We start from the raw sequence: 13,438 nt of genomic DNA on the forward strand, positions 1-13,438 counted from the left end.
GATTAGATGCTCCATTTACTGCTGCAACTAATTTTATTTTTCTTTGAAACCCTGCCAGATTCCTACAACTGAGTCCTTAATATCTATCACTACATTGGCTCATAACTATAGCGGCAGTCAACTGGGGCCTGGCACCCCCTTGCTATGATCCTTATGAGGACAATGTATTTGCTTCTCATTTGACAATTGCAATCACTTCCAAGCCTATTTTTAACAAATGCTAAAAATATCTTAGAGCAACCAACAAGCAAACACCTGTACTAAATAAAAACCATCCTATTGGTATTAGCATAAATCATAACTTCTGAAAGTTAAAGTGACATCATTTTATTTTTTTGGTAACATTTTCCACATGACACTGGAGTATGGCTCAGAAAGTAGACTTGAAAGGAATACAAAAATCCTAGCTAGCCGAAATAATTATTTTTAAATAAAAAAATTAAGCATTTCTAAAAGAAAAGGCTAAATTTTAAATAACATACAGAGTTGAGACATCCTGTCTCAGGATGTCTCAGGAATACAACTAAAGGTGTTTACTTTTTAGAATTGGATATTCATATGTTCTGAGAACCACCAAGAAAAAGATAATTGTTTTCATTTTAATTTTTAATTGTTTAAAAATATCCACACGACACATAAATCAGAAGGACTTAACCATTCCAACAATTTATTGGAATAAACACACTTAAATTGTTTTTATAAAAGTTTAGTATGAAAAGATTTCTTTTTAAAGGTTGGCAGCATAGATCTGGCTTCATTCAGCATGACAGTTCTAAAGAATGTCATCTTTGCGTGTTGTGGCTGAGTAGTGTCAGAAGTAGAGTGTTGCTCCTATTTTAGGCCAGTTATATTGGCCAGAATTAAAAGGACTAAGCCAGAGGAATAGGCCAAATTCTTGTGTCTGCCCCATTTACTTGTGGATACTCACATTATGCATATATTTGAAAAATGTAAATGAAAATAATACAATATAAAATAAGTCTTAATGACTGTCTCACATGAGTAACTGATTGGATGAGTTGCTTGTAAGCAATTAAAATACTTTATCTAGGCACTCTAAAATCTAAAGGAAAATAAAAAACAAAACTTTAATAATATTAATAAATTTACACTGAAAACAAAAACATTCATCTTATTGTTGGAAACTGAATTCTGCAGAGATAGCAGATATCGTGAGTAGAAGTTGAAAGAAAAACAGGAAGTATGTATATTGTAAGTTTTAGGTGAATCAGAAAACCATACTATATAAAAGATAGATACACTGAGGTAGCAGAAGTTGGGAATAACAGTTGGAAAAAAATTTGTTATATGAATCAGTAGAAATACCTTCATGATTTTATTTTTAGAGCCAGAATCTACTGGAATAAATCAACTTTTTCATCCTCATATTTGAAGACAAAACAGGACCAAAGGTCAGAATATGTGAGAAAAGTTATTTTTGATGTGATACAAAACCTTAGAGCTAAATCTCTTTCTGAGGGATACTCCAGTGTTCTTGAGCTACTCTATCTTTTGGCAAATCAATGCAATTTTTAAGAATACTGAAAATTATACAGAGTTCAGATTTCCATTGTGCTATTTCATAGGACAGTAGAAAAGGCAATTCACACTTATAGCTGCATGAAGATAAAAATGGGCATTTTGGCTGTTCTAAGATGGCCAAATAGGAACAATTCCAGGCTACAGCTCCCAGCATGAGCAACTCAGAAGATGGATATTTCTGCATTTCCAACTGAGGTACCAGGTTCATTTCACTGGGGCGTGTTGGACAGTGGGTGAAGGATTGTGGGTGCAGCCCACCGAGCAAGAGCCGAAGCAGGGCGAGGCATTGCCTCAACCAGGAAGCACAAGGGGTAAGGGAATTCCTTTTCCTAGCCAAGGGAAACCTTGACACACAGCACCTGGAAAATTGGGTCACTTCCACCCTAATACTGCGCTTTACCATAGCAAACGGCACACTAGGAGATTATATCCTGCACCTGGCCCAGAGGGTCCCCCACACACGGGGCCTCCCTCATTGCTAGCACAGCAGTCTGAGATCTAACTGCAAGGCAGCAGCGAGGCTGAGGGAGGGGCGCCCGCCATTGCTGAGGCTTGAGTAGGTAAACAAAGCGGCCCATAAGCTTGAACTGGGTGAAGCCCACCGCAGCTCAAGGAGGCCTGCCAGCCTCTGTAGACTCCATCTCTGGTGACAGGGCATAGCCAAACAAAAGGCAGCAGAAACCTCTGCAGATTTAAATGTCCCTGTCTGACAGCTTTGAAGAGAGTAGTGGTTCTCCCAGCACAGAGTTTGAGATCTGAGAATGGACAGACTGCCTCCTCAAGTGGGTCCTGTATCCCCGAGTAGCCTAACTGGGAGGCACCCCCCAGTAGGGGCAGACTGACATCTCACACGGCCAGGTACCCCTTTGAGACAAAGCTTCCAGAGAAATGATCAGGAAGCAACATTTGCTGTTCAGCAATATTCACTCTTCTGCAGCCTCCACTGCTGATACCCAGGCAAACAGGGTCTGCAGTGGACCGCAGCAAACTCCAACAGACCTGCAGCAGAGGGTCTTGACTGTTAGAAGGAAAACTAACAAACAGAAAAGACATCCACACCAAAACCCCATCTGTACATCACCATCATCAAAGACCAAAGGTAGATAAAACCACAAAGATGGGGAAAAAAGAGAGCAGAAAAGCTGAAAATTCTAAAAATCAGAGCACCTCTCCCCTTCCAAAGGAACGCATCTCCTCACCAGCAATGGAACAAAGCTGGATGGAGAATGACTTTGACGAGTTGAGAGAAGAAGGCTTCAGACGATCAAACTTCTCCAAGCTAAAGGAGGAACTTCGAACCTATCACAAAGAAGCTAAAAACCTTGGAAAAAGATAAGACGAATGGCTAACTGGAATAACCAATGTAGAGAAGTCCTTAAATGACCTGATAGGCCGGGCGCGGTGGCTCAAGCCTGTAATCCCAGCACTTTGGGAGGCCGAGAGGGGCGGATCACGAGGTCAGGAGATCGAGACCATCCTGGCTAACACAGTGAAACCCCGTCTCTACTAAAAAATACAAAAAACTAGCCAGGCGAGGTGGCGGGCGCCTGTAGTCCCAGCTACTCGGGAGGCTGAGGCAGGAGAATGGCGTAGACCCGGGAGGCGGAGCTTGCAGTGAGCTGAGATCCGGCCACTGCACTCCAGCCTGGGCAACAGAGCGAGACTCCGTCTCCAAAAAAAAAAAAAAAAAAAAAAAATGACCTGATAGAGCTGAAAACCATGACACGAGAACTATGTGACAAATGCACAAGCTTCAGTAACTGATTCAATCAACTGGAAGAAAGAGTATCAGTGACTGAAGATCAAATGAATGAAATGGAGCGAGAAGAGAAGTTTAGAGAAAAAAGAGTAAAAAGAAATGAACAAAGCCTCCAAGAAATATGGGACTATGTGAAAAGATCAAATCTTTGTCTGATTGGTGTACCTCAAAGTGAAGGGGAGAATGGAACCAAGCTGGAAAACACTCTGCAGGATATTATCCAGGAGAACTTCCCCAACCTAGCCAGGCAGGCCAACATTCAAATTCAGGAAATACAGAGAACACCAAAAAGATACTCCTCGAGAAGAGCAACTCCAAGACACACAATTGTCAGACTTACCAAAGTTGAAATGAAGGAAAAAATGTTGAGGGCAGCCAACGAGAAAGGTCAGATTACCCACAAAGGGAAGCCAATCAGACTAACAGTGGATCTCTTGGCAGAAACTGTACAAGCCAGAAGAGAGTGGAGGCCAATATTCAACATTCTTAAAGAAAAGAATTTTAAACCCAGAATTTCATACCCAGCCAAACTAAGCTTCACAAGTGAAGGAGAAATAAAATCCTTTACACACAAGCAAACGCTGAGAGATTTTGTCACCCCCAGGCCTGCCTTACAAGAGCTTCTGAAGGAAGCACTAAACACAGAAAGGTACGACTGGTACCAGCCACTACAAAAACATTCTAAAATGTAAAGACCATCGAAGCTAGGAAAAAACTGCATCAACTAACGAGCAAAATAACCAGTTAATATCATAATGAAAGGATCAAATTCACACATAACAATATTAACCTTAAATGTAAATGGGCTAAATGGTCCAATTAAAAGACACAGACTGGAAAATTGGATAAAGAGTCAAGACCCATCAGTCTGCTGTATTCAGGAGACTCATCTCACGTGCAGAGACACACATAGGTCAAAATAAAGGGATGGAGGAAGATCTATCAAGCAAATGGAAAACAAAAAAAAAGCAAGGGTTGCAAACCTACTCCCTGATAAAACAGACTTTAAACCAACAAAGATCAAAAGAGACAAAAAAGGCCATTACATAATGGTAGAGGGATCAATTCAACAAGAAGAGCTAACTATCCTAAATGTATATGCACCCAATACAGGAGCACCCAGATTCATAAAGCAAGTCCTTAGAGACTTACAAAGAGACTTAGACTCCCATACAATAATAATGGGAGACTTTAACATCCCACTGTCAACATTAGACATCAATGAGACAGAAAGTTAACAAGGATATCCAGGAATTGAACTCAGCTCTGCACCAAGCAGAACTAAAAGACATCTACAGAACTCACCACCCCAAATCAACAGAATATACATTCTTCTCAGCACCACATCACACTTATTCCAAAATTGACCACACAGTTGGAAGTAAAGCAGTCCTCAGCAAATGTAAAACAACAGAAATTATAACAAACTGTCTCTCAGACCACAGTGCAATCAAACTAGAACTCAGGACTAAGAAACTCAATCAAAACGGCTCGACTACATGGAAACTGAACAACCTGCTCCTGAATGACTACTGGGTACATAACGAAATGAAGGCAGAAATAAAGATGTTCTTTGAAACCAATGAGAACAAAGATACAACATACCAGAATCTCTGGGACACATTTAAAGCAGTGTGTAGAGGGAAATTTATAGCACTCAATGCCCACAAGAGAAAGCAGGAAAGATCTAAAATTGACACCCTAGCATCACAATTAAAAGAACTAGAGAAGCAAGAGCAAACACATTCAAAAGCTAGCAGAAGGCAAGAAATATAAGATCAGAGCAGAACTGAAGGAGATAGAGACACAAAAAACCCTTCAAAAAACCAATGAATCCAGGAGCTGGTTTTTTGAAAAGATCAACAAAATTGATAGACCACTAGCAAGACTAATAAAGAAGAAAAGAGAGAAGAATCAAATAGATGCAATAAAAAATGATAAAAGGGATATCACCACCGACCCCACAGAAATACAAACTACCATCAGAGAATACTATAAACACCTCTACACAAATAAACTAGAAAACCTAGAAGAAATGGATAAATTCCTGGACACATATACTCTCCCAAGACTAAACCAGGAAGAAGTTGAATCCCTGAATAGACGAATAACAGGCTCTGAAATTGAGGCAATAATGAACAGCCTACCAAGCAGAAAATGTCCAGGACCAGACGGATTCACAGCCGAATTCTACCACAGGTACAAGGAGGAGCTGATACCATTTCTTCTGAAACTATTTCAATCAATAGAAAAAGAGGGAATCCTTCCTAACTCATCTTATGAGGCCAGCGTCATCCAGATACCAAACCCTGGCAGAGACACAACAAAAAAAGAGAATTTTAGACCAATATCCCTGATGAACATCAATGCAAAAATCCTCAATAAAATACTGGCAAACTGAATGCAGCAGCATATCAAAAAGCTTATCCACCATGATCAAGTGCTTCATCCCTGGGATGCAAGGCTGGTTCAACATATGCAAATCAATAAATGTAATTCAGCATATAAACAGAACCAAAGACAAAAACCACGTGATTATCTCAATAGATGCAGAAAAGGCCTTTGACAAAATTCAACAGCACTTCGTGCTAAAAACTCTCAATAAATTAGGTATTGATGGAACATATCTCAAAATAATAAGGGCCATTTATGACAAACCCACAGCCAATATCATACTGAATGGGCAAAAACTGGACGCATTCCCCTTGAAAACTGGCACAAGACAGGGATGCCCTCTCTCACCACTCCTATTCAACATAGTGGTGGATGTTCTGGCCAGGGCAATCAGGCAGGAGAAAGAAATAAAGCATATTCAATTAGGAAGAGAGGAAGTCAAACTGTCCCTGTTTGCAGATGACATGATTGTATATTTAGAAAACCCCATTGTCTCAGCCCAAAACCTCCTTAAGCTGATAAGCAACTTCAGCAAAGTCCCAGGATACAAAATCCATGTGCAAAAGTCACAAGCATTCTTATACACCAGTAACAGACAGAGAGCCAAATCATCAGTGAACTCCCATTCACAATTGCTTCAAAGAGAATAACATACCTAGGAATCCAACTTACAAGGGATGTGAAGGACCTCTTCAAGGAGAACTACAAACCACTGCTCAATGAAATAAAAGAGCACACAGACAAATGGAAAAACATTCCATGTTCATGGATAGGAAGAATCAATATCATGAAAATGGCCATACTGCCCAAGGTAATTTATAGATTTAATGCCTTCCCCATTAAGCTACCAATGACTTCTTCAAAGAATTGGAAAAAACTACTTTAAAGTTCATATGGAACCAAAAAAGAGCCCACATTGCCAAGACAATCATAAGCCAAAAGAACAAAGCTGGAGGCATAACACTACCTGACTTCAAACTATACTACAAGCCTACAGTAACCAAAACAGTATGGTACTGGAACAGAGATATGGACCAATGGAACAGAACAGAGCCCTCAGAAATAATACCACACATCTACAATCATCTGATCTTTGACAAACCTGACAAAAACAAGAAATGGGGAAAGGATTCCCTATTTAATAAATGGTGCCTGGAAAACTGGCTAGCCATATGTAGAAGGCTGAAATTGGATCCCTTCCTTACACCTTATACAAAAATTAATTCAAGATGGATTAGAGACTTAAATTTTAGACCTAAAACCATACCCTAGAAGAAAACCTAGGCAATACCATTCAGGACATAGGCATGGGCAAGGTCTTCATGTCTAAAACACCAAAAGCAATGGCAACGAAAGTGAAAATTGATTTAAATGGGATCTAATTAAACTAAAGAGTTTCTGCACAGCAAAATAAACTACCATCAGAGTGAACAGGCAACCTACAGAATGGGAGAACATTTTTGCAGTCTACTCATCTGACAAAGGGCTAATATCCAGAACCTACAAACAAATTTACAAGAAAAAAACAACCCCATCAAAAAGTGGGCAAAGGATATGAACAGACATTTCTCAAAAGAAGACATTTATGCAGCCAACAGACACATGAAAAAATGCTCATCATCACTAGCCATCAGAGGAATGCAAATCAAAACCACAATGAGATACCATCTCACACCAGTTAGAATGGCAATCATTAAAAAGTCAGGAAAAAACAGGTGCTGGAGAGGATGTGGAGAAATCTGAACACTTTTAAACTGTTGGTGAGACTGTAAACTAGTTCAACCATTGCGGAAGACAGTGTGGCGAATCCTCAAGGATCTGAAACTAGAAATACCATTTGACCCAGCCATCCCATTACTGGGTATATACCCAAAGGATTATAAATCATGCTGCTATAAAGACACATGCACACGTATGTTTATTGTGGCACTATTCACAATAACAAAGACTTGGAACCAACCCAAATGTCCATCAATGACAGATTGCATTAAGAAAATGTGGCACATATATACCATGGATTACTATGCAGTCATAAAAAAGGATGAGTTCATGTCCTTTGTAGGGACATGGATGCAGCTGGAAATCATCATTCTCAACAAACTATCGCAAGAACATAAAACCAAACACTGCATGTTCTCACTCAGAGGTGGAAACTGAACAATGAGAACACTTGGACACAGGAAGAGGAACATCACACACCAGGGCCTGTCATGGGGTGGGGGGAGGGGGGATGGGGGAGGCGGGAGGGGGGAGGGATAGCATTAGGAGATATACCTAATGTAAATGACGAGTTAATGGGTGCAGCACACCAACATGGCACATGTATACCTATGTAACAAACCTGCACGTTGTGCACAGTACCCTAGAACTTAAAGTATAATTTAAAAAAAAGAATATAAAATTGAGGAAAAAAAATGGGCATTTTACAGAGTTGTCCACATGACAATTAAAGAAATAAGAATAGTGATGTCCTTTAAAAGCTATTTAATTTATCCCCCTACTTTTAGACAGATTTTTCCCCAAATTATCTTTAGGCTGTTGAGTATCCACATTAGTATAAACATCTGCAGAGAAGGAAATTACTCAAACTCCCCTGGTATTCTATTCCTGTATTAACAACCCTACTTCCAAGAAGCTGGTCTTTGGTCATCACATTGTAATTAGTTACCAGCCAGCATGTCTATCAACAAGTATTTGCTAAGTACACACAGGGAGAATGTTATTCTATGAGGTCTTTGATGGCAGACCTTCCCCTACAGTTGCTCCTAATTGCTTCTTCTGTCAAATCCAACTCTAATCCTAGATTTAAATATTTTTCCATTAATCTTCCATTCATCTCATTATGGACTCCCTGTTACACTGGACAAGAATGAGCATACTATTAATAACTGAGCATTTCTTTATTTATAAACTATAGCTTGACTTTCAAAACAATTTTGAAACAATAATGTTTCAAAACAAGGAAGTAAGAGAACTACGAAAGTGAAAAGCTATAGCTCCAGAAAAATAAACAGCTGCACAGTTGCTAAATGGCTGGCCTTGTCCTTTCCACAATGGCTACTGCAAATCAACTTTAATGTGATTTAATTATAACCTGACCATTTACCCCTCCCGCTCTGTCAAAAACCATTATTTAAAACTTTACTTCTCTAAAGCCTATGTGGCTAGACTTCACTAAGCTTTTCTTTTTAAAAAACATTTTCATGTATACCCATCATATACCTAGGTTCCCACTTTTTCTCTTCTCAACTGCTAACTTCATTCAGTCTATGTATATTCTAGATTATTCTTTCTGCCTCCTGAAAGTTTTCAATTTAACACAAATGTTGGATTTTGGCACTCTCATCTTGCTATACCACCTGAACTTCAAACGTCTCTAAATGTCTTTTAAGGGAAAAACAAAAAGAGAAGAAATAAAAACCCTGAGAATAGCCTACTTTTTCTTCCATTTGCTTTCCTATATTTTTTCTTCTAGTTACAGGCAGATCCTTCCTGACCTTCTGCTGTCTTTGATGGGGTGACACCACCTCTTATGTGAATTTCTTAACATTCACTGCTCCCTATAGAGTCCTCTTCTTGCCCCAAAACATAGCTCTGTAACTGTCACCATTAGGGGAAGCTGAGTGAAGAGTATATGAGATTCTATGTACTATTTTTGCATCTTCCCACGAGTCAATAATTATTTCAAAACAAAAAACTTTAAAAAATACATGGTGGGCATGAACTATATGTGCCTGTGTGTCTGCATGTGCGGCACAAGTTGGGTATTGAGGTCATAAAGAAGAATAGAATACAGTCCAACATCTTCTACCTGAGGATGAGGTATGGAATCAATGTATTAAATGATTGTACTATATGATATAAGTACTATAGCAGCCATATGCTCAGAGGACCAGGGAGCACAGACGAAAAACTTACTAACAGTTCCAGGAGGAGGACCAGGGAATGCATTGTGGAACATCATTTCAGCTGGGTCTTCAGAAATTAATGGTAATTTTACCACCGGGTCAAGACTGCCTCTCCGGGCGAAGGAAACTCTTTAAAAGCACAGAAACTTGAAATGCATGGTGTATATGGAGAATAATAAATATTTCAATATCAGTAAAAGGTCTTAAGGAAGAAAATGTAGAAGATATGGCCAGAAAAATAATGTTCTAGTAAAAGAACATAGTATTTCTATGTAAAGAACATAGTATTTCAGGCTTAGAAATTTCAATTCAATATGGAAGATAGCAGGGAACTACAAAATCTTTTAAAGCAGGGAAGTAACATAACCAGCTCCAATTCATATTCATGGAAAAGTATAAATTCATCAGGATGCATACAAATTTAGCTACAAAAATATTCATTAAGTAATTGTATACATACCAATATCAGAAACAGTTTATATGTTTGACAAAAGGGGACTGGTCAAGTATGTAGCTTTTAAAATAATGTATGCTATTGAATAATGAAATAATGAAAGTTTAAACAATGGATTATAAAGCAGTAGGTACAGTATGATCCAATTTTTATAAAACAGAATATACATGTATGCAAAGAAAAAAGTCTAGAAGGATATGGATACAAAGACATACATAGTGCGTGTATACATATATACAAACATTTACATATATTGAATAATAGTTGGATTTATATCTATTTCAGAATGGTTAGATTATTAATGATTTTAAATTTTCGATTCAGGGGATCACGACAGACGGGAGGCAGGACTAGACTGCAGCTCCAGACAGAGAAGCAGGGTAAGCTTGCATTACAAACCAGCAATCCTGAGAGGACCCACAGACCCTCTCAAGGAAGCAAGACCTGGGAGACACCCCAAATACTGTGAGTGCCCCAACCGCAAAAGTGGGAAAGGGAGACCCTCCTGTCCCGAAAACACACTCCCACTGCAGAAGCTGGAGTTCTGTTTGCGGAAGAAGTTTCTGACTTTACTTGAAGCTGAGTCAAGTTACAGAGCCAAGCAAAATATGGGGCTAGAGAAAGCAGCAGAAAGGCCCTAGGAGCTTGCTGGTTCCCCAAGCCGCCCATTTCTGCCTGGCACCACAGGGATCCATTGGGAGGGTTGCCAGAGGAACAGGGGGTAACACTCCATGGGGAGAAGGAATTATCTAGCTGAACTTTGTAATAATTTGAACGAGAAGGGCCAGGGGCGAGAAGCCTCCTGGTCAGAACTCCAGGGAGGGCACAAATTGGGCATGCAGACTTCACAGGCAGGGGAAGAACTAAAGTCCTTTTCTCTCGCAGCTGGGAAGTGGATAGTCTCAGGCAAATTTTCAAGCCTGTCTCACCCTCCTCCTGGAAAGAGACTTGGGGCTGTTGGCAGGGGCATGATGGGTGTGAGACCAGCCCTTCAGTTTGCGTGGGATCTGGGTGAGGCCTGTGACTCCTGGCTTTCCCCCACTTCCCTGACAACCTGCATGACTCAGCAGGGGCAGTCATAATCCTCCTAGGTACACAACTCTAGTGACCTGGGAATCTTGCTCCCATCCTGGACAGCAGCTGCAGCAAGACCCCCTCAATGACAGACTGAGCTCAGACACATCTAGTCTCACCCCCACCTGGTGGTCTCTCCCTACCCACCCTGGTAGTAGAAGACAAAGGGCATATAATCGTGGGAGTTCTAGGGCCCCAACCACTGTCGGTTCCTCTCCATACTACTACAGCTGATGCTTTCTGGAAAGTACCACCTCCTGGCAGGAGGCCAACCAGCACAAAAATAGAGCATTAAACCACCAAAGCTAAGGACCTTCATGGAGACCACTGAACTCTCCACCACCTCCACCGGAACAGGCACTGGTATTCACAGCTAAGAGACCCACAGACGGTTCACATCACAGGACTTTGTGCAGACAACCCATAGTACCAGCCCAGAGCCAGGCAGACTTGCTGGGTGGCTAAGACCCAGAAGAGAGACAACAATCACTGTAGTTCAGCACACAGGAAGCTACATCCATAGGAAAAGGGGAAGAGTACTACATCAAGAGAACACCCCATAGGACAAAAGAACCTGAACAACAGCTTTCAGCCATAGACCTTCCCTCTGACAGAGCCTACCCAAATGAGAAGGAATCAGAAAACCAACACTGGTAATATGACAAAACAAGGCTCTTCAATGCTCCCAAAAAATCACACTAGCTCACTAGCAAACCAAGAAGAAATCCCTGATTTACCCGAACAAGAATTCAGGAGGTTAGTTATTAAGCTAATCAGGGAGGGACCAGAGAAAGACAAAGCCCAATGCAAGGAAATCCAAAAAATGATCTAAGAAGTGAAAGGAAAAATATTCACGGAAATAGATAGCTTAAAGAAAAAACAATCAAAAATTCAAGAAACTTTGGACACACTTTTAGAAATACAAAATGCTCTGGGAAGTCTCAGAAACAGAACTGAACTAAGAGAAGAAAAAAAATCAGAGCTCAAAGACAAGGTCTTTGGATTAACCCAATCCAACAAAGGCAAAGAAAAAAGAATAAGAAAATATGAACAAAGCCTCCAAGAAGTCTGGGATTATGTTAAACAAACCAACCTAAGAAAAATCGGTATACCTGAGGAAGAAGAGAATTCTAAAAGCCTGGAAAAGATGTTTGGGGGAGTAATCAAGGAAAACTTCCCTGTCCTTGTGAGAGACCTAGACCAAATACAAGAAGCTCAAAGAACACCTGGGAAATTCAGTGCTAAAAGATCTTTACCTACGCACATTGTCATCAGATTACACAAAGTTAAGACGAAGGAAGAATCTTAAGAGCTATGAGACAGAAACACTAGGTAACCTATAAAGGAAAACCCATCAAATTAACAGCAGATTTCTCAGCAGAAACATCTAGACATTGGCTTAGGCAGGGATTTCATGACCAAAAACCCAAAAGCAAATGCAATAAAAACAAATATAAATAGCTGGGATCTAATTAAACTAAAGAGCTTTTGCATGGCAAAAGGAACAGTCAGCACAGTAAACAGATAACCCACAGAGTGGGAGAAAATCTTCACAATCTGTACATCTGACAAGGGAGTAATATCCAGAATCTACAACAAACACAAATCAGTTAAAAAAAAAAAAAACAAAAAAAAACCAACCCCATCAAAAAGTGGGCTAAGGACATGAATAGACAATCTCAAAAAAAAAAAAAAAAAAAAAGATACACAAATGGCCAACAAACCTACGAAAAAATGGTCAACATCACTAATGATCAGTGAAATGCAAATCACAACCACAATGAAATACCACCTTACTCCTGCAAGAACAGCCATAATCAAAAAATAGTAGATGTTGGCGTGGATGCAGTAAACAGGGAACACTTTTACACTGCCGGTGGGAATGTAAACTAGTACAACCACTATGGAAACAGTGTGGAGATTCCTTAAAGAACTAAAAGTAGAACTACCATTTGATCCAGCAATCCCACTACTGGGTGTCTACTCAGACGAAAAGAAGTCATTATTTGAAAAAGATACTTGCACATGCATGTTTATAGCAGCACAATTCACAACTGCAAAATCATGGAACCAACCCAAATGCCCATCAATCAACAAGTGTATAAAGAAACTGTGGTGTGTGTGTGTGTGTATATGAGTATATATACACACATATATACACACACACACATACAAACACATACACACACACACACACACACACACATATATATATATATATATATATATAATGGAATACTATGCAGGCATAAAAAGGAATGAATTAACAGCATTTGCAGTGACCTGGATGAGACTGGAGACTATTAT

General features: G+C 39.8%; 1 protein-coding gene across 6 annotated transcripts in view; it reads right to left on the reverse strand.

Annotated features, from left to right (window-relative positions):
* The window catches only part of BBS9 (Bardet-Biedl syndrome 9), a 489,942-nt gene that overhangs the window by 55,831 nt on the left and 420,673 nt on the right, over positions 1 to 13,438 (reverse strand). The window lies entirely within an intron of this gene.

Source organism: Macaca fascicularis, chromosome 3 (assembly GCF_037993035.2).
Source record: "Macaca fascicularis isolate 582-1 chromosome 3, T2T-MFA8v1.1".
NCBI classification, from domain to species: Eukaryota; Metazoa; Chordata; class Mammalia; order Primates; family Cercopithecidae; genus Macaca; species Macaca fascicularis.